Source organism: Prionailurus viverrinus, chromosome B4 (assembly GCF_022837055.1).
Source record: "Prionailurus viverrinus isolate Anna chromosome B4, UM_Priviv_1.0, whole genome shotgun sequence".
In the NCBI taxonomy this organism is placed as follows: domain Eukaryota; kingdom Metazoa; phylum Chordata; class Mammalia; order Carnivora; family Felidae; genus Prionailurus; species Prionailurus viverrinus.
The window spans coordinates 126,958,585-126,977,063 of NC_062567.1; the positions used below are offsets into that span (position 1 = coordinate 126,958,585).

Sequence of the window (18,479 nt, forward strand, 5' to 3'; positions counted from 1 at the left end):
TCATTTATAAAGTGTCACATGGAAAATGGGCCTTTAAATGGCAGCCGATGCTCCTTTGTGCTACCTTTTCTCTTCTCCCCGTGCTTGAGAAGTGTCCTCGCTGCGCCCTCTCTCTCTCTGCTCACCTCTGAGCAGTGCACAGGCACCTTCCAGAGGGACCAAGAATTAAATCAAAATTACATTTCTCTTGCTGTCTCTCACACAAGTGAAACAGTTCACTCTTATTGGTTCCTGGAGGCCCAGGGGACCAGAGGAGGGTTAATAATAATAACACTATGTATTCATAGACCACTGTTCAGCAAGGAGCCCCTGCAAATATTATCTTGCTGCAGCCTGTATTACTAACCAGTAACTGAGCTTTCAGTCCTAAGTCACAGGCTAGAGTGAGGCCCCTGAGGTTAGTGACATCTGAAAGCTGCTTCTAAAAATGGCTAGATCAAAGGGTTGGCCCACAGGCCCTCCCCCTCCGTCTGAAGGTCTCAGTGCCCTCACTTATGAGATCAGCTCAACAAGGGTAAGGAGCTCTATCAGTTAGGGATGCTCTGCTACTGGTAACAGAACATCTGAATAACACAAACAAACAAGGGGCTGCCAGAATTGATTCAGCGGCTCAGCAATGTGAGGGCAGTATCCACGCGATTTTCTTGTCCTTTCCCTCATACTTATAAAATGGCTGCAACAGCTCCAGGCATCATGCCCGCATTCCATGCAGGACGAAAGGCAGAGGAGAGTAAGGACAACACTACCTATCCCTTTTACCAGAAGAGCAAAAGTTTTCTCAAAAACCTCAAGCCCAAACTATAGAAAGTTTATGAAAGAAATTGAAGAAGACACAAAAAAATGGAAAAAGATTCCATGCTCCTGGATAGGAAGAATAAATATTGCTAAAATGTCGATACTACCCAAAGCAATCTACATATTCAATGCAATCCCCATCAAAATAACACCACCATTCTTCACAGAGCTAGAACAAATAATCCTAAACTTTGTATGGAACCAGAGAAGACCACAAATAGCCAAAGGAATCTTGAAAAAGAAAACCAAAACAGGAGGCATCACAATCCCAGACTTCAAGCTATACTACAAAGCTGTAATCATCAAGACAGTATGGCACTGACACAAGAACAGACACTCAGATCAATGGAATAGAATAGAGAACCCAGAAATGGACCCACAAACGTGTGGCCAACTAATCCTTGACAAAGCAGGAAAGAATATCCAATGGAATAAAGACAGTCTCTTCAGCAAGTGGTGTTGGGAAAACTGGACAGAGACATGCAGAAAAATGAACCTGGACCACTTTCTTACACCAGCCACAAAAAGAAACTCAAAATGGATGAAAGGCCTAAACGCAAGACAGGAAGCCATCAAAATCCTCAAGGAGGAAGCAGCGAAAAACGTCTTTGATCTTGGCCGCAGCAACTTCTTACTCAACACGTCTCCGGAGGCAAGTGAAACAAAAGCAAAAATGAATTATTGGGACCTCATCAAAATAAAAACTTCTGCACAACAAAGGAAACAATCAGCAAAACTAAAGGCAACCGACAGAATGGGAGAAGATAGTTGCAAACGACATATCAGATAAAGGGTTAGTATCCAAAATTTATAGAGAACTTATTAAACTCAACACCCAAAAAACAAATAATCCAGTGAAGAAATGGGCAAAAGACATGAATAGACACTTCTCCAAGGAAGACATCCAGATGGCCAACCGACACATGAAAAAATGCTCAACGTCACTCATCATCAGGAAAATACAAATCAAAACCTCAATGAGATACCACCTCACGCCTGTCAGAATGGCTAACATTTAAAAAAAATTTTTTTAAACGTTTATTTATTTTTGAGACAGAGAGAGACAGAGCATGAACAGGGGAGGGTCAGAGAGAGAGGGAGACACAGAATCCGAAACAGGCTCCAAGCTCCAAGCTGTTGGCACAGAGCCGGACGCGGGGCTCAAACTCACAGACAGTGAGATCATGACCTGAGCCGGAGTCGGAGGCTCAACTGACTGAGCCACCAGGCGCCCCCAGAATGGCTAACATTAACAACTCAGGCAACAACAGATGTTGGTGAGGATGTGGAGAAAGAGGATCTCTTTTGCATTGCTGGTGGGAATGCAAGCTGGTGCAGTCACTCTGGAAAACAGTATGGAGGTTCCTCAAAAAGTTAAAAATAGAACTACCCTACAGCCCAGCAATTGCACTACTAGGCATTTACCCAAGGGATACATGTGTGCTGTTTTGAAGGGACACATGCACCCCAATGTTTATAGCAGCACTATTGACAATAGCCAAAGTATGGAAAGAGCCCAAAAGTCCATCGAAGGATGAATGGATAAAGAAGATGTGGTATATATATACACTGGAGTATTACTCGGCAATCAAAAAGATTGAAATCTTGCCATTTGCAACTACATGGTTGGAACTAGAGGGTATTGTGCTAAGTGAAATTAGTCAGAGAAAGACAAACATCGTATGACTTCACTCATATGAGGGCTTTAAGACACAGAACAGGTGAACACAAGGGAAGGGAAGCAAAAATAATATAAAAACAGGGAGGGGGACAAAACAGAAGAGACTCTTAAATATGGAGAACAAACAGAGGGTTACTGGAGGGGTTGTGGGAGGGGGGATGGGCTAAATGGGCAAGGGGCACTAAGGAATCTACTCCTGAAATCATTGTTGCACTAGATGCTAACTAATTTGGACGTAAATTTAAAAAATAAAATTGAAAAAAAAAAAAACCTCAACCCCACCGCCAGCAAACTTCCATTTACATCTCAGTGGCTAAAACGGGATCACATCAGCACGCCTAGCTGTACTCCAGATGAGTCCTCAGGGGAGAAAAGTGTTGGGAGGATCCAGATGAGTCCTCAGGGGAGAAAAGTGTTGGGAGGAGGTGCTGGATAAACCAGCTAACAGTGCAGGGTCGTGGAATGAGCACTGACCTGGGAATCAGGTCATCAGGTTCTTCTAACTCCTGGGTCTATGACCTCGGTTTCCTCACCTATGATATGAGAAGCATTGAACCAGGTGACCTATAGCTCTGACACTGAGTCAGTTTATGACTTCTACAGAAATAGCAGGTGCTGCCACAGAAAGAGGCAACAGGCTATAGTCCCCAGTTCCTTGCTCCACTCTGAAATTATACCCCCAAGAGCTGGAGGCCCTAGAGCCTGGTCTAAGAGGAAAAGAATTATGGCCATGAGGAAATCAGAGGGACTGGAGGGTCAAGACTTCTGGTTCCTTTCCATGTTCCTACTGCTAATCCCCCAGGGTTAGGTGTGTCCGGGAAATAATTCTTCCAATCAAAAGTCATATAACCTAAACTAATAGTAAGAGCAGTAACAATAATGCCAAACATTGAATGAACCTTTACTATGCACCAGACACTAAGAGCTTCACCTCCATTATCTTTTCAAATCCTAAAAATGTCATATTGTAGGTGTTATTAAAAGCCCATTCAATAGACAAGTAAACTGAGGCTCCAAGGCATGCCCTTGCCCAACATCACACAGCTATGAAGTGGAGGTGTTGGGGTTCAACCAGCACTGGTTCACCCAGGGGAGGTGTTGGGGTTCTACCCATCTGTTACCTTGCTATCCTTGTTCCCAGGACAAACCTATGGGGTACACATTGTCCTCCTCTTAAAAAAAAAAAAAGCGAGTCTCTGAGACATTACATGCTTGGCCTAAAGTGACCAGACCAGCTAATCACCGCCAGAGGTTGAATCAGAACAGAGCACTCACTCTGGGCTACACTCTTGCCACGATGCCATTCTGTGCAGGAACGTGCTCGGACAAAAGCCTCTGGGAGGCTTCTCACCTTTGGAGCTGTCCTGTACAAGTCCTGCCAATATGGAAGGTTCTAGAAAACCCATCCTTGTGGATCCTGGCTGGCCTTTCCTGCTAACTCTGGAATTTGCCTTCAAAGTAGTAGCCTGGGAGGGGCATCCTGAGTGGCTTTTGCTCCTTTGGGGGGTTCCTGTGGAAGGCAGGGGTGTTGGAAGAGCTAGAGACTAACAGCACAGGTCAACATCTACCTAGTGGACTGTTCTGGGGCTCAGTTTGGGCAGTGATGGGGTGCAGGAAGGCTTTGAGCCCCACAGTCCCCCTCTGTGACTCTCAGTTCCTACAGCAGAAGGCAAACCGGGTGATAGCCATGGCTTCCCAGAAGATAAAAACCCCAGCACACTGGTCTGAAGAATTGTGGAAGCCTGACTTTTTGGGGCCACCATTTAGAGCTGTGCAGTGTTCAGATTCTCTTGCCAGATATGAGGGCCCTGAGAGCCTCTCCTTAAATCCCACAGCAGGTTCACGGCCAGGCCACACTTAGTTCTGAGGTGGAGGAGACAGGAGCACTTCTTGTGAGGATGCAGCTGTCACCTGCGATGTCTTCAGGAGTCAAGAGGAAGCTCAGGAGATCTGCATGGCCCGTGTCAACACCCCTGCTTCCGTGTACATATCCCCACTGGCAAGTAAAGAGTGGCTTCGAACAAGGGGGGCTCCTGGCAAGACCCTACCTCCCTCTCCCCTGGCCCAACACGCACCAACTCACGACCACAGTGCTACTCCCATTATCCCCTTATCCCCATTTGCATCAGTCCCCATTAGCAGCCCAGGGTCTTCAGCCCATTCTCATCCTCTAGATTCTTCTTTACTCCATCTACAGATGGAGGGGCCCCCCTTCCCTACCTTTTCTCCACAGCCTTCATCCCCCTACGAAACTCTGTTTTACTTATTGATTTGTCCACTCTCTGCCTCCCACATCATGAAAGGAAGTTCCATGGGGACAGGAATATCACTGCCTTATCCTCAGTATCTTGAAAGGTTCCATTACACAGTGGAACGTCAACACACAGTCGTCAAATAAACCAATGAATGAATGAATGGTCAATGAGCGCAGTAACGGATGCCTAACTGAAAGCAGCCTACAGAATTGTGAGACCTCTCTGATTTTACATCACAAAAAGTGCAGAAGCAAATTGCTCCCGGGTTGGATAAATTGGCAGCTCCGTGACATGAGGGAGCCAGACAGTTTCTGGGTGGTTCTCCCGACTTTCCCATCATGCTTGCAACACAGCTGCCCCAGCTCAAAGCATCACTTCAACACCCGACTCCGTCCAAAGGCAGGCAGGTGCAAGTCTCCGTCGCCCCCTCCAATCCCTTTTAAGGACAAGGAAAATTTTCCCAGAAGCTCCCAGCAGCCTCATTGGGCAATTTGCATCACGTGCCTATGCGGCAACCCGCCATTGGCCAGCAGCACAGGAGGAGATGTTCTGTTACACCAATCAGCGTTCAGCACCACCCCCTACGCTGGGGAGAGGCCCGGAAGCTGAACCCGCACAGTAAGAAGAAGGGAAGCAGGCAGGGGAGGACCACCGGGAGACGGCGAAGTAAGTGCTGTCTCCCCCTCTGTGTTCCCGGTGCGTTGCTGCCTCTCATTCTCCTTGCCCCTCACAAGGCCCTCGTGAAGGAGGATAACCGAGAGGGCGCTAATGTCACCAGGTACGGGTGCTGGACACCCAAGTCACGGCATCTCCCCCAGGAGGGAGCCTCATGTACAGGACCCCTTTCCTGGGGAAAGCCTGACATCGCTCCCTCCCTCTCCCCGCCCCCCATATGTACCTTATTCTTTGCCATATCATTACTTTCATTCCCACTATAAACGTAACCCCTGTAAAACCCAGCTGCCCGGGTCCCGCCTAGACACAGTATTGCATGTGACCCAGCAGTGTATTTTCCAAGTAGTCTCCCCACTGTGATTTTTTTTCTTTCGAAAGGCAACGTAAATCCTCCACGAAGTCCCTCCCAAAACCTCCGAAGAAGGAACTTATGTTTGTAACACACAGCAACCTCTCATGCTCCTCCAACCTGACGCCCTCGGGGTGTCCCATGAACCGCCAAGAGTCTCTTCTCGCCTCCTCCAGACTCCCCTAACTCTTCCCCCATCTCAGTCCGGCTGCCTCGTCTCTCTTCCATCTTCTCGCACCTTCCAGATGGACTCTTCTGGCTCCCAGCTGTATCTCTGCACTTCCTTCACTTCCCAGCATTAATCAAGCCAGCCAGCCTGAGTGACTGTTTCTGCCCTGACTCATTATCTCAGCCCTGCACAAGGGCCAAAGGATCGACCGGACAAAGACAGAGCGCCCTGGGCAGCTGGGGAGGGGTGGGGGGTGGGGGCAGGGAGGTAGCCTGTTACCTGGTAATAGATTTTCCTGTCCCAGGCACAAGGCAGAAGTTTAGAGAGCTTCTCACACCAGTGCTGCGTCTAGGAGTACCTGGTGAAAAAAAAAAAAAAACCACACACACACAAGCTTTCCCCCACATCCATGGTGCCTTTTCATGACTTAAGAAGCAGTTTCTCCTTAGATTGTCTCATCTAATCCTTACAACAAGCCTGTGAGGTGACCATTATGCTTATCCTATTTTATGGATGAGAAAATTAAGAATCAGAGTAGAGTGGTTTGTAAAAGGCCAGAACTAGAAGGAGACCTAGAACAATTCTGGCACATTAGCTTTTGCATAAATGGATGCACCCATGGATGGATGGGTGGGCGGATAAAAGAATGACTCCCAATGTTTTACCACATCACATCGTCCCCAAGACAAATGCTACTTCTAAGAACTTCCCCAAAGATCTCTTCTCTGAATTTCCTCCTCACATCATTGCTCCCCTTGTGAAGTTGTCAGAACTGGATTAAAGGTGATTCCCTGATGAAATCCCAGAAACTATTTTGACAGTGGCACTAGATTCACCTTGAAGCCCTATAATCTGGTCCCACCTGGAGCTCAATCCCTAGAGCCCTCCTCTCCCCACAACCAATGCCACTTAGCACCCCTGTCCCTGCTAATGGTCAGACACAGAGTGAGGACTGAGCCTCGCTCAGCAGGATGGATTTCAGCTCTTAACGCTCAGAGTGGGGTCCCCAGACCCACAGCATCAGCATCACCATCAGCTGGGAGCTTGTTAGAAATGCAGAATCCTGGGCCCCACCCTAGACTGACTGAATCCAAATCTGTATTTTAACAAGATGCCCAGGAGACTCAACAGGAGTGATAGAAGCTTCAGCCTTCTTTTAGGATACAGTTTTTGGTCCCCCATGCTCCTAGCCTGACTATTCCCATCTGTTTCACTTCTGTAATTAGAGTTTGCCTTGCCTCTGAGAGAGATTCCTACCTACACTCCACTTATGACAACTGTATCCCTTGTTATTAGCATCGTTTCCTGTGACTAAATGTTTTGAGGGGACCCCTGCCTACCAGCCCCAGGCTCTTTGGGATTAGAAACCTCAGTCTAAAATCTTGCAGTCTTGTCAGAGGAGAAAGTATGATCCTGTATGTCTATACATCACAGATAGACTTTGCAATTAGAAAGACATGGGTTTGAATCCTGAATCTAGTATCAGACTTGAAGTAAACTGCAAACTCTCCAAGTCCTGCCTGTGAAATGAAAGCAATGAATGAAAGCAGTGCAGGATTTTTCTGAGTATTTCGCAGATCACAGAATTAGAAGCCATTGGCCCAAGGTAGGTGTTCAGTAAAAGTTCCACTTCCACGCCCCTCCCATAGATGGCTGTGTCAAACCTGCAGACAAACATCCATGATCCTGATACCGTGAATCAGTGATCACTCCCCTAAATTTGTTAGGATGCTCCAGGCTACAGGTAATAAAAGCCCTGACTGACGTGGCTTAGACGATAAGGAATTTATTATCTCATGTAACAAGTAATTCAAAGTCTAGGAGTAGTAAATTCATCGGTTCAGTACCACCTTCAAGGACCCAGGTGCCTGTCTCCTTCCTATTCTGCTATCTTTAACACGCCTTAAAGGCCCATGAAGCCTGCAGACTTCCGGGCATCACACAACACTTTCAGAGAAAAAGGAGTTTCCTACCATGCATCTTTTTTTTTTTTTTTTTTTTTTTTTTTTTTAGTTTTCCAGAACAAGAAACAACAGATTCCCTCTCTGTCCCCTGAGCCAAGATTGTACCATACACCCATAACTGAACTGTTCACTGGTCAGGCCAATCATGATCTCCTCCCTGGGGCTAAGAAAGGGCCCAGCATCTAATGAAGCACATAGTTTCACCGGGCAAGGAAACAAGGTAGAGCAACCTTTTGGCTGATCAATCAATGGTGTCTACCAGACATCTGCTTCCCAGGGTGGGCCTTCCCACCACTACCTGCTGCACTAAAGTGCCACCCAAGCCGATGGCCACATTCTCAATGTCCCCATTCTGCCCGTAGCACTGGTTCTCAATTTCATGTGCACCTTGGAATCGCTTGGTGAATTTTTTTTTTTAATACTGATGCCTGGCTCTCCATCCCAGAGATTCTGAGCTTGAGGATTATTTAAGTCTCCTAAGATGAGCTACTTTTTAAAAATTCATTTATTTTGGGGAGAGACGGAGAGAGAGAATCCCAAGCAGGCTTCCGGCTCAGCGTGGAGCCCAACGTGGAGCTCAATCCCATGACGCTAGGATCATGACCTGAGCTGAAATCAAGAACTGGATGCTTAAAGTGACTGAGCCACCCGGGCACCCCATAGATGAGCTGATGTTTGAGAACCACTTGTCTATAGCAGCAGCTCTCAACTTTTAAGGTACGTCAGAACTGTCCCCAGTGTTTCTGATTCAAGAGGTCTGGGGTGGGGCCTCAGGGTTTACATTTCTAATTTCTAAGAAGTTCCCAGGGGATCCTGACGGTACTGATCCAGGGACGACAGCTGGAGAACCACTGGTCTGTGGTTCAATGTGCATATGACTTACTTGAAGAATCTTGTTAAAATGTAGATACAGGTCCACTAGGTCTGAAACGGGGCCCAGGAGTTGCCATTGCAACAAGATCCCAGGTGATGCTTACAGCCCAAAGTACATGACAGGGTCTAGAGCAGAGTTTAGCAAACTAGGATCCACGGGCCAAATCCAGGTCACTGCCTGTTGTTTGTAAATAAAGTTTTATTAGAACACCACCTCACTCATTGATTTACACACTGTCTGTGGCTGCTTTTGCAGCATCAGAGTTGAGTGGTTGCAATAGAGACCACATGGCCTGCAAAGCCAAAAATATTCGCTGTCTGGTCCTTTACCAAAAAAGGCTACAGACCCTGGTCTAGAATGATCACTGAGTTTCAAATTTGTACGCTGGAATCACCTAGAATCTTCAAAGCTACCGACGCCACTTGTAGAGATTCTAATGTTACTGGTATGGGGTTCAGCCTGGGCATCGAGATTTCTATCAACTTCCGAGATGATTCTACTGTGCATTTGAGAATCGCTGATCTCCTGGACACCCTCCCAGCCCCTGTAGCTGCACCAGACCTTCCATCCAGTATACCCTTTACTTAGCAGGGCTCTGCCTCCAGCCTTCTGGTTTATCAGCTGCTCTAACTAAACAACAGTCCAGGAAGGGCCAGAGGTGGGGCCCTCCCCAGGGGAGCATTCTGGAGGTGTTTCCCCTCATTTGGATATGTAAGGTTTGGCACACTCATTCACATAAACAAACAGGCATTCCCATCCCTCCCCAGCTAAACCTCATCTAGACTGAATGTGCTACAAAGTCCATCTGGCCTCCCATCCCACTGAGAGAGTCACCATTGTCTCTGAACCATGGCATGAAGCCACATACCAGATGTGCTCCTGAAAAAAAGTGTGAATTGTCCTTCCTGGAAAGAGAGAAAAGAATTCCTGGCAATGGGAAGTGGGTTTTCAAGCCTCCATTTCCAAATGCAGTGCACAGGCCCTTGGCAACAGGCTCCAGTTAAAGCCCCCAGGAGTCCCATGGGGCCACTTGAAAGTCCTTTAGGAAACCTCAGACCCTGGCTTCAGAAGAATTGTGATTTAAAAAGTCATATGGGCACTGCCGGCAAGTCAAAATTAAAAACACTTCTGTCATGTCATTATACATTTGTCTAAAACCATAGAATGGACAATACCAGGAGTGAACCCTAATGTCAACTGTGGACTTCAGGCAATCATGGTGTGCCCGTAGGTTCATCAGTTGTGACAAATGTACCACCATAGGGGGATGCTGATGGTGAGGGCACTGCACGTGTGTGGGGGCAGGGGCTATGCAGGAAATCTCTGTGCCTTCCCTTAAAACTACTCTCGTAATGGGGTTGCCCAGGTGGCTCAGTGGGTTAAGCATCCGACTTCAGCTCAGGTCATGATCTTGCAGTTCAGTTCGGAAGTTCGAGTCCCACATCAGGGTCTGTGCTGACAACTTGGAGCCTGGAGCCTGCTTCGGATTCTGTGTCTTCCTCGCTCTCTGCCCCTCCCCCACTCATGCTCTGTATCTCTCAAATATAAATGAACATTAAAAAAAAAAAACAACTACTCTCATAAGTAAATAGTCCCACTACTTCTCAATATACTCTGGAGCTTGGGGGCTTCAAGAAGTATTGAGCAGACATCTATTATTTTAACTCAAGAACCACATTCCCCTTACTCTGGAGTCATAACTGCCTTCAGGAAGGTGTTTCCACTGTACCAACCACAGGCGCTGCTATCTTCCTCAGCTTCTGTGTGCCTGGCCGCAGCTGACCAGCTCGGGAAGAAGCCCTGATTCGGTTTGGGCCAGTCAGGGTCCCACCACCCTAGCCCCACGGGGTTGGCCTAGAGCTGGGCTTCTGACTCACACCAGGCCAGTCATACCGGTTCCCTGGGACATCAGGGCAGAGAAAATGAGCCTCAGTCCCTCTCTTGTGGGCAAGCTGAGCTCTGTGAGGAAAAGAGTGTCAGCACATTTCCCAGTATGGGGACAAAGCCAGCCTGAAAGAATGAAGCCAACATCCAAATAAAGATGGGATGGGGAGAGAGTCCTTGTGGCATTCAAGACCCCCCCCCAACTCCTATTGTCCCTGACGCACAACTGTGCCCCCTCTCATGATCATTTGAGCCAAAACATCCCCTTTTTGCTTAGAGTAGTTTTAATTTGGCTTCTGTTACATGCAACTGGCTACTGTAGGGAAACGCTGCCAGGCAAAGCATGTTGGTGAGGGGCTGCGATGAACCAGGGTCCCTCGGCTGGACCCAAGGTGCAGCACCTCTTGGGTGGAGCTCCGAGCAAAGAAAATAGGGGGTGCACAGTTTTCTTGATATTATAGGAAGGAGGAAAGGACACATATTGGCTATGTTTCTATGGCAATAAAGCTGCATAATTAACTCCAAAACTCAGAATCTTAAAAACAAGCACTTATGTTTTGTACTTCGGGCATAATTGTATCATTCTACTGAGGTGGATTGGATTATTCTCAACTCTTCACTCTCTCTCTGTAATAGAAATGCTTGCCCTTTGCCGTGTGATTCTCCAGCACCTCCCATGAGAGTAGATTTTCTCCACTCTGTTGCTGTGGGATTTGATCACATGACTTGCCTTAGCCAGAGGGACATGAGGAGAGGTGAAGTGGGCAGAGCCCAAATGTGCTTGCACGGTCTGGAGTGGCTTCTCGTGCTCCATCACTGCCCTGAGAAGACTGTGCTCTCGGTAGATGCTGTTCCAGAATATTGTCAGAAGCAGAATATTGTTCAGAAGCAGACCTGAACCCAGAGCCAAGCCTGGCCAAGCCCAGCAGAACCACAGCTGACGCACAGGACCAAATGCTTGGTGCTGCATGCCAGTGAGTCTGGAGCTGTTTGTTACCTGGCATCATTTTGACAGACATCTGACTGGCAGATGATGTGACTGATGTAGGTAGTACTTAACTGTAGCAGTGCGAAGTGCTTAGCATGTGTCCTCTTACTTAATCCTCACAACAACTCAGTGAGCTAGATATGATTATCCCCTGTTTATACCCTAGGGAGTGGAAGCTCACAGAACCTATTTTCTCAATTCAACAGTACAGGTAATGACAGAACCAGAGATGGACATGTACTGACTCAGTAGGTTCTGATACTCACAACCTTTTTTTTTTTCAGTTGAGTTAGGAAAACAACCAGTCACATGTTCCAAAGGGTCCCAGCCCTGATTGTTGCATTTCCATTAGCATCAGATCCATTATGATACAAGGGACAGGAGCTCAGTGGTGGCCGTAGCTGTCAGCCAGAGGGAGAGAAAGTTCCATCCAGCTCCTGCCAGGCTGAGGAAAGAGGCCTGATGTGCAGGTTCAATGTGTGGAAAAGGTCATATGTACCCCTGTTGGCATGCAGTATTGCTCTGGCCTGTCTAGGTACCATTCCTCCCTTCTCCCTTATGGGTAAAACATCAGTTTTATTCAGGTGACAAAGTACCCAGCTCAAGAGATGAACCATAATTAATTGGTCCAAACGTGCCACGCCATCTTATCTCCCTTTGCCAGGTACTAGGTCCAGGTATGGGCATCCAACCTGGTTCTGGAAATTAAGATGCTGAGGAAGGTCTAACATGCTTCTGGGAAAGCTATGTCTCCCTAATAAGAGAGGGACACCCTCTCCCTTACTGCCTGGTCACTGGGGAGAGGACGTGATGCTCAAAGCTGGCGCAACCATACTTCAGTCATGATAGAAGACATCGCCCAACACACTGGGAATGACAGAGCAGTAAGAAAGAAAGATCTGGGTCCATGACCACATCACTGAGTTGTTGAAATAGCCCTGTAACCACCTAATTTCCTGTTATGCAAACAATTAATCTCCTTATACTTTAAGCCACTGGTAGTTTGGCTTTCTATTATTAGCAGCCACATGCATCTGTCTTAGTTATCTATTGCTGCATAAAATTACCACAAACTTAACCACTTAAAACAACACACATTTATCATCTCATTTTCTGGAGGCCAGAAACCTAAACATATCTGGGTCTAATGCTTCAGGATCTCTCAAGAGGCTGCATTCAAGGTGTCTGGTGGGCCTGGGGTCTTGTCCGAAATGACTCTGGTTGTGACACATTTCGGGTCCTTGCTGGCTATTAGCTGGAAGCTGCCCTCAGTTTCCTGCCAACAGGACTGCTCCACAGGACAGCTCAGAACACAACATCAAAGCCAATAAGAGGGAGTCCTTCAGCACAGTGGAAGTCAGAATCTTCCATGATGTATTCACAGAGGTGACATCCCTTCACCTTTACCATACTCCATTGGTTAGACACAGTTACAGGTCCCACCCACTCACAAGGACGGGATTACACATGGGCATGTGTGCCAGGAGGTGTAGGTTATTGGAGCCGCCCTGCAGCCTGCCCACCATCACACCCTTATTGATAACCTCTATCAAGCAATCCTTCAGATTAAAATCCTCCCACCCACCTTGTCTGGACCCTGAGTCAAACAACCTACGTCCTAAAAAATACTTCTGAGGCACTTGGAAAATTTTTAATATAAACTATACATTAGATGATACGATGAAAACGGTGTTGATTTTATTAAGTGTACTAATGGCATTGTGATTATATAAGAAAAAGACCATGTGACTATATAGAAATACACAATACAGTATGTTGGGATGAAATACGTTGGGACGAAATGCCATGATGTGTGAAGTCTGCTTTCAAATATTTCAGCCAGAAGAAATGAAAAAAAGAATAGAGCAAGTGGGCAAAAACATGGTAATTGTTGAATCTAACTGATGAATATATGAAAATTCATTGGAGTACCTCTCAACTTGCGAGTATGTTCAAATTTTTTAACAATTTTTTTTTAATCTGGCAACCCTTTTCTGACTTCCTTAAAGCCAAGAACTCCACATGAAACACACAGGATTGAGTGAAAGTGTGTTGAGACACAAGTGGCTCTGAGATGATGACGGGGTTGTCCTTGAAGGTCTGTCCCTGCCTCCTTCTCCAGTGTGCTGCTCTCCTACGCATATGCCCTAGCCCTGCCATCCAAAACCATGCCTAACTCCCCAAACAGATGGTGCTTCTTTGAGCCCACTCCAAATGTTTGCATTGTCTGCACCTTTATCCAGGGATTTCTTCCAACACCGTCCTCAATTCTATCTATCTGGTCCACCTCCAAAACTCAACTCAAGTGTCAGTTCCTCAAGTAGGAGTTCCTTGACCCCATCTGCTAAGTAGAATGGACCCTCCCTCTCTGGAGGCCCCTTTGTGCCTTATGCAGATGATTATTATAGTATGTATCACAATATATTGCAATTATTTACCTTCAGGTCTGATTCCCCTGCCAGGCTAAACTTCTTGAGCAGGAAGTTTCTAAAAAAAGAGAGAGAGAGAGAGAAGGAAATTTCTCATTCTTCCCAGTATCCACAGTGATTAACACAGCACCTGGCACGTAATAAGTGCTAAATAAATGTTGAAGAAATAAATGAATGGCTGAATGAATAGATAAATAAGTGAAAATATCTAGCACAGAGCAATAATATCTATACACCCAATTTCAATGTATTGATCAGATAGCAATGAGTCCTGTAAAATGTTCAGCTTACTCAATGATTTCCACAATCCAGACAAGCCCTCCCCAGACATCTGAGTCTTGTCTGCTCTAAATATGGGAGCACTGCAAATCCCAATACAGAAAAGAGTCTAGGACACTGATGTTAAGACAAAGCACCAAGCACAATTCCCTTGTGTGACTCAGTACTAAACACCAAGAAACAGTTCCTAAAGAGATGCTGCAGAAATTGTCTTAGAATTGGTCTTAGGGTAGCTTTGCTGACAGCTGCTGTTCCATGCAGGCAACACTCAGAACAAAACTATGGGATAGGAAGGCAGATTTGGGCTCAATATCAAAGATTTTCTTTAAAAGTTAAAGTTGCCCAGGGGCGCCTGGGTGGCTCAGTTGGTTGAGCATTCAACTTTGGCTCAGGTCATGATCTCACAGGTCATGGGTTCGAGTCCCGCATCAGGCTCTATGCTGACAGCCTGGAGCCTGCTTTGGATTCCGTGTCTCCCTCTCTCTCTGCTCCTCCCCTGCTCATGCTCTGTCTCTGTCTGTCTGTCTGTCTGTCTCTCTCAATAAATAAATAAACATTAAAAAGAAATTTAAAAGTTAGAGTTGTCCAGGGTGCCTGAGTGGCTCAGTCTGTTAAGCATCTGACTTGGGCTAAGGTCATGATCTGATGGTTCGTGAGTTCTAGTCTTGCATCGGGTGAGCAAGAGCCCCACTTTGGGTGAGCCCTGCTCCTCTCTCTCTCTCTCTCTCTCTCTCTCTCTCTCTCTGTCTCTCTATCCCTCGCTCACTTGCACACTCTCTCTCTCAAAAAAAAAAAAAAAAGTTTCTAGTGGTAGGAAAGGCCACCTCATAGAATCAGGAGTTCCCCATTCATCCAAAAGTTAACAATTATTAAATAAATATCAGGCACCCACCGTTGCAGGTGTTGGGTCACTACAGCGAACAACATAGAGAAGTAAGCATCTCTTTGAGACAATATGCTAGATAAGCCAAGGTAAAGCGAGGTGATTTCAAAAGTCCTATGGGGGTGTGGTCCCCTCAACCTAGACCCCTAGACATTGGACCAGATGACCTCTAAAGTTCCTTCCAAATATAAGATCTGTTTTTCTTGTCCTGATGATCCTTTCCAAGCTATCGATTTCACGTAGGACAAGTAGCTTCTGTACAGATGATATGAGATGTCCATTATCAAAGAATGTAAACTTAATCATATCTCAACAAAGCTGATGACGAAAGGAATGTAAACTTGAGGAAGCAAGATCCAGGGGTGTATTATATCCATGTATCCATGGCTGTTGTATTCAGAGAGCTTGGCACATAAGAGAGACTCAATACAAATCTGAATAAATGAGTCATTGAAGTGGATAGTAGGGGACAAAAACAAGAGGGACATTACCACTGGGAGGATGGGAAAGAGGGCCACTGTGTATGCGAGGGCCACAAGGAGTACAAAATTAAGGGCAAAGGAGTTTTGAAAAGTCTTTATGTCCCTTTTAATGGCCATTCTCATTGTCATTTTCACAAGAGGATTGCAATAAAAAATTAATCACCTTTTCAGTTACTTTTGGATTCTGGACTGATAATTCTTTGCATGAGATTCATATTGGACTAAACACAAGGTGGCCTACAGTTTATACACATTATGATTTTTTTAATGTTGTAGGAAACCCTAACATTAGTCTATTGGCAATGGTATTTTCAAGACGCACCAGTCTTATCAAGATGATTACTTCAGGGACGCCTGGGTGTCTCAGTCAGTTGGGCGTCCCATTCTTGGTTTCAACTCAGGTCATGATCTCATGGTTAGTGCTTGGTATTCTCTCTCTCCAACTCTGCCCCTACCCTGTTCTCTCTATCTCTCTCTCTGTTTCTCTCTCTCAAAATAAATAAATTTTAAAAAAATTTTTGAAGATGATTATTTCATAGAATTCACTTGCCATATCGCAAACCTGGGCTGCTAAAAAGGCCTTCCTGAGGTTCACTGATCTACAATCAGCTTGTTGTCCAGTCCTGTTAGCTTGTCCAGCTTTCCTTTTGGGGCTTCATTCAGGCCACTGCTGAGGAAGGAGGCAAGACGCACTGACAGGAAAGGACCAACGAGAAGGTCTGTTGTGCAGTTTTGATTGGTCGGTGACGCGTACGGCATCTTGTAATGCCAAAGGGCCCATCGCTCTTGCAATGTGGCAAGAGTGGAAGTCTCAGACAGATGTGCAACCAGAGTTACAACTGCTGCACACACCTGGACACTGACTTCTTCCGTGGGTCAGTGAGCCACCATGTTGGGCAACCTCTCCACTGGTGGGCACCCAAACGCCCTTGCCTTCTCATTGCCTCTCCCTGCTGTCACGAGCCATATCCTGCTCCATCATTACACTAAATAACTACAGCCTTCAACACTTCCTGTCTCTCTAACATGAAGTATTACCTGAATTAATGCATATAAAAGTTCCCAGAGTTAGGTAAATATTATTGACCAAATATTATCGATCCCAACGTCACACAGCTAGTAAAGAAAACAAGAGATTTCAATCGTATTCCAACAATTCTGTTACGGACTGAATGTTTGTGTCCAAAACTCATATGTTGAAGCCTTAACTCCCCAATGTGGAGATGGGGCCTTTGGGGAGGTAATTAAGGTTAAATGAGGTCATAAGGGTGGGGCCCTCATCCAATAGGACTGTGTCCTTATAAGAGGAAGAGACGCGAGAGATCTCTCTCTGTCTCTCTCTCCCTCTGCACTCACACAAAGAAAAGGCCAAACAAGGACACAAGAGAGGAAGTGGTCATCTACAAGCCAGGAAGACTCTGGTTCTCACCAGAAACCAAATCAGCTGGAACCTTGATCATGGACTTCTAGCTTCCAGAACTGAGAAAATAAATGTCTGTTGTTGAAGCCACCAGCCTGTGGTACTTTGTTCTGGAAGCCTGAGCAGACTAATACAAACCCCAGTGCCGTCCCCTCACTTGGCCCCTCCCCAGCAATATCAAACCTCTGGAGACACATCACTTTGTCCATCCAAACCTTCCGGACCCTCCTTATGTTGGGCCCTGTGCAGATGTCAGTAACCATGATAGCACCAACCATTTATTAAGCACTTACTACAGTCAGGCACTGTGCTATGCATTTGTCATTTAATCCTCCCATCCACTCTTAGGGAGGCACAATTTCTATCCCCATCTCACAGTTGAACAAACTGAGGTTGGGCACCTTGCCCACATAACTGGCAGGACCCAGATTCAAATCTTGGCAGTCTGGCCCCCAAGCCCTCGACCTTGCCCCCTCTCACAGCAGCTAACACTTGATTGCCTGACCTGTCTGTCCCTGTCTCCCCCAGAAGACTGTGGGCTCTTTGGGCTGGGACCTGGTTTGATCTGTCTCTGCATCTCTGCATCTCCAAGCCCTGGCACATGGGCCTGGTGCACCTTGGGTCTCACAAAAGCTTGGAGAATGAATGAATGAATGAATGATGCAACTTCACACTGGTAGCCACCTGTCAATGATCAGAAAATCTGCAGTCCCCTGGACTGTGGTTATTCACAAGGAATCTCAGTGTGGGATAATGAAAGTTACAGCATGTGCCGTCTGTCCACACAGCCTCCCTGTCTCCGTGCATGCACGTCTGAGTGAACAGATAACTCATGCTGAGATTTACTTAAAAGGCATTTAACTCAGCTCACACGTCTGCCGACCAAGCCTATTACTTGCAGAAATCTATTCCATGCATTACCATTTTGATTTCCAGCACAGAGAGACAGTGGTGGGCTGGTAGGATTTTTTTTTCCCTCTTGCCAGTTGAGTTACTGTCTGCTTTTGTGGAATAAATTGCTATAAATTGAGTTACCAGCACTCTAAAATGGGGAAATATATTCTCGATGCTCTATGGGCAGCTGACAACATTATGGAAATACACAAAGAGTGTGTCCAAGTTTATGTGAATGGTGACGAGCTGTGATGGATGGGGGGAGGGTGGCGGGGCAACCGGGTGGCCTCAGGCACAGACCCTCCTCGCTGCTTTCCCTCCCTCCCCGGGGAACTGGGGTAGCCTTCCCAAAGGCAGTTTTAGAGGTAAAACTCGAGGAAGATTAAAGCCGCAAGAATAAACAAGACGGCTGATCACAAGAACAACCGGCTTGGGAAATACAATAAAACCAGCCAGAA

General features: G+C 46.4%; 1 long non-coding RNA gene across 1 annotated transcript in view; it reads right to left on the bottom strand.

Annotated features, from left to right (window-relative positions):
- Window positions 1-6,203: 6,203 nt before the first annotated feature.
- Window positions 6,204-18,479, bottom strand: part of LOC125170229 (uncharacterized) — a 34,747-nt gene continuing 22,471 nt past the window's right edge. Inside the window, exons 2-3 of the long non-coding RNA XR_007153940.1 lie at window positions 14,073-14,121; window positions 6,204-6,282 (exon numbers count right to left, since the gene is read on the bottom strand). This is a non-coding gene — a long non-coding RNA (uncharacterized LOC125170229). The remainder of the gene's footprint in view (window positions 6,283-14,072; window positions 14,122-18,479) is intronic.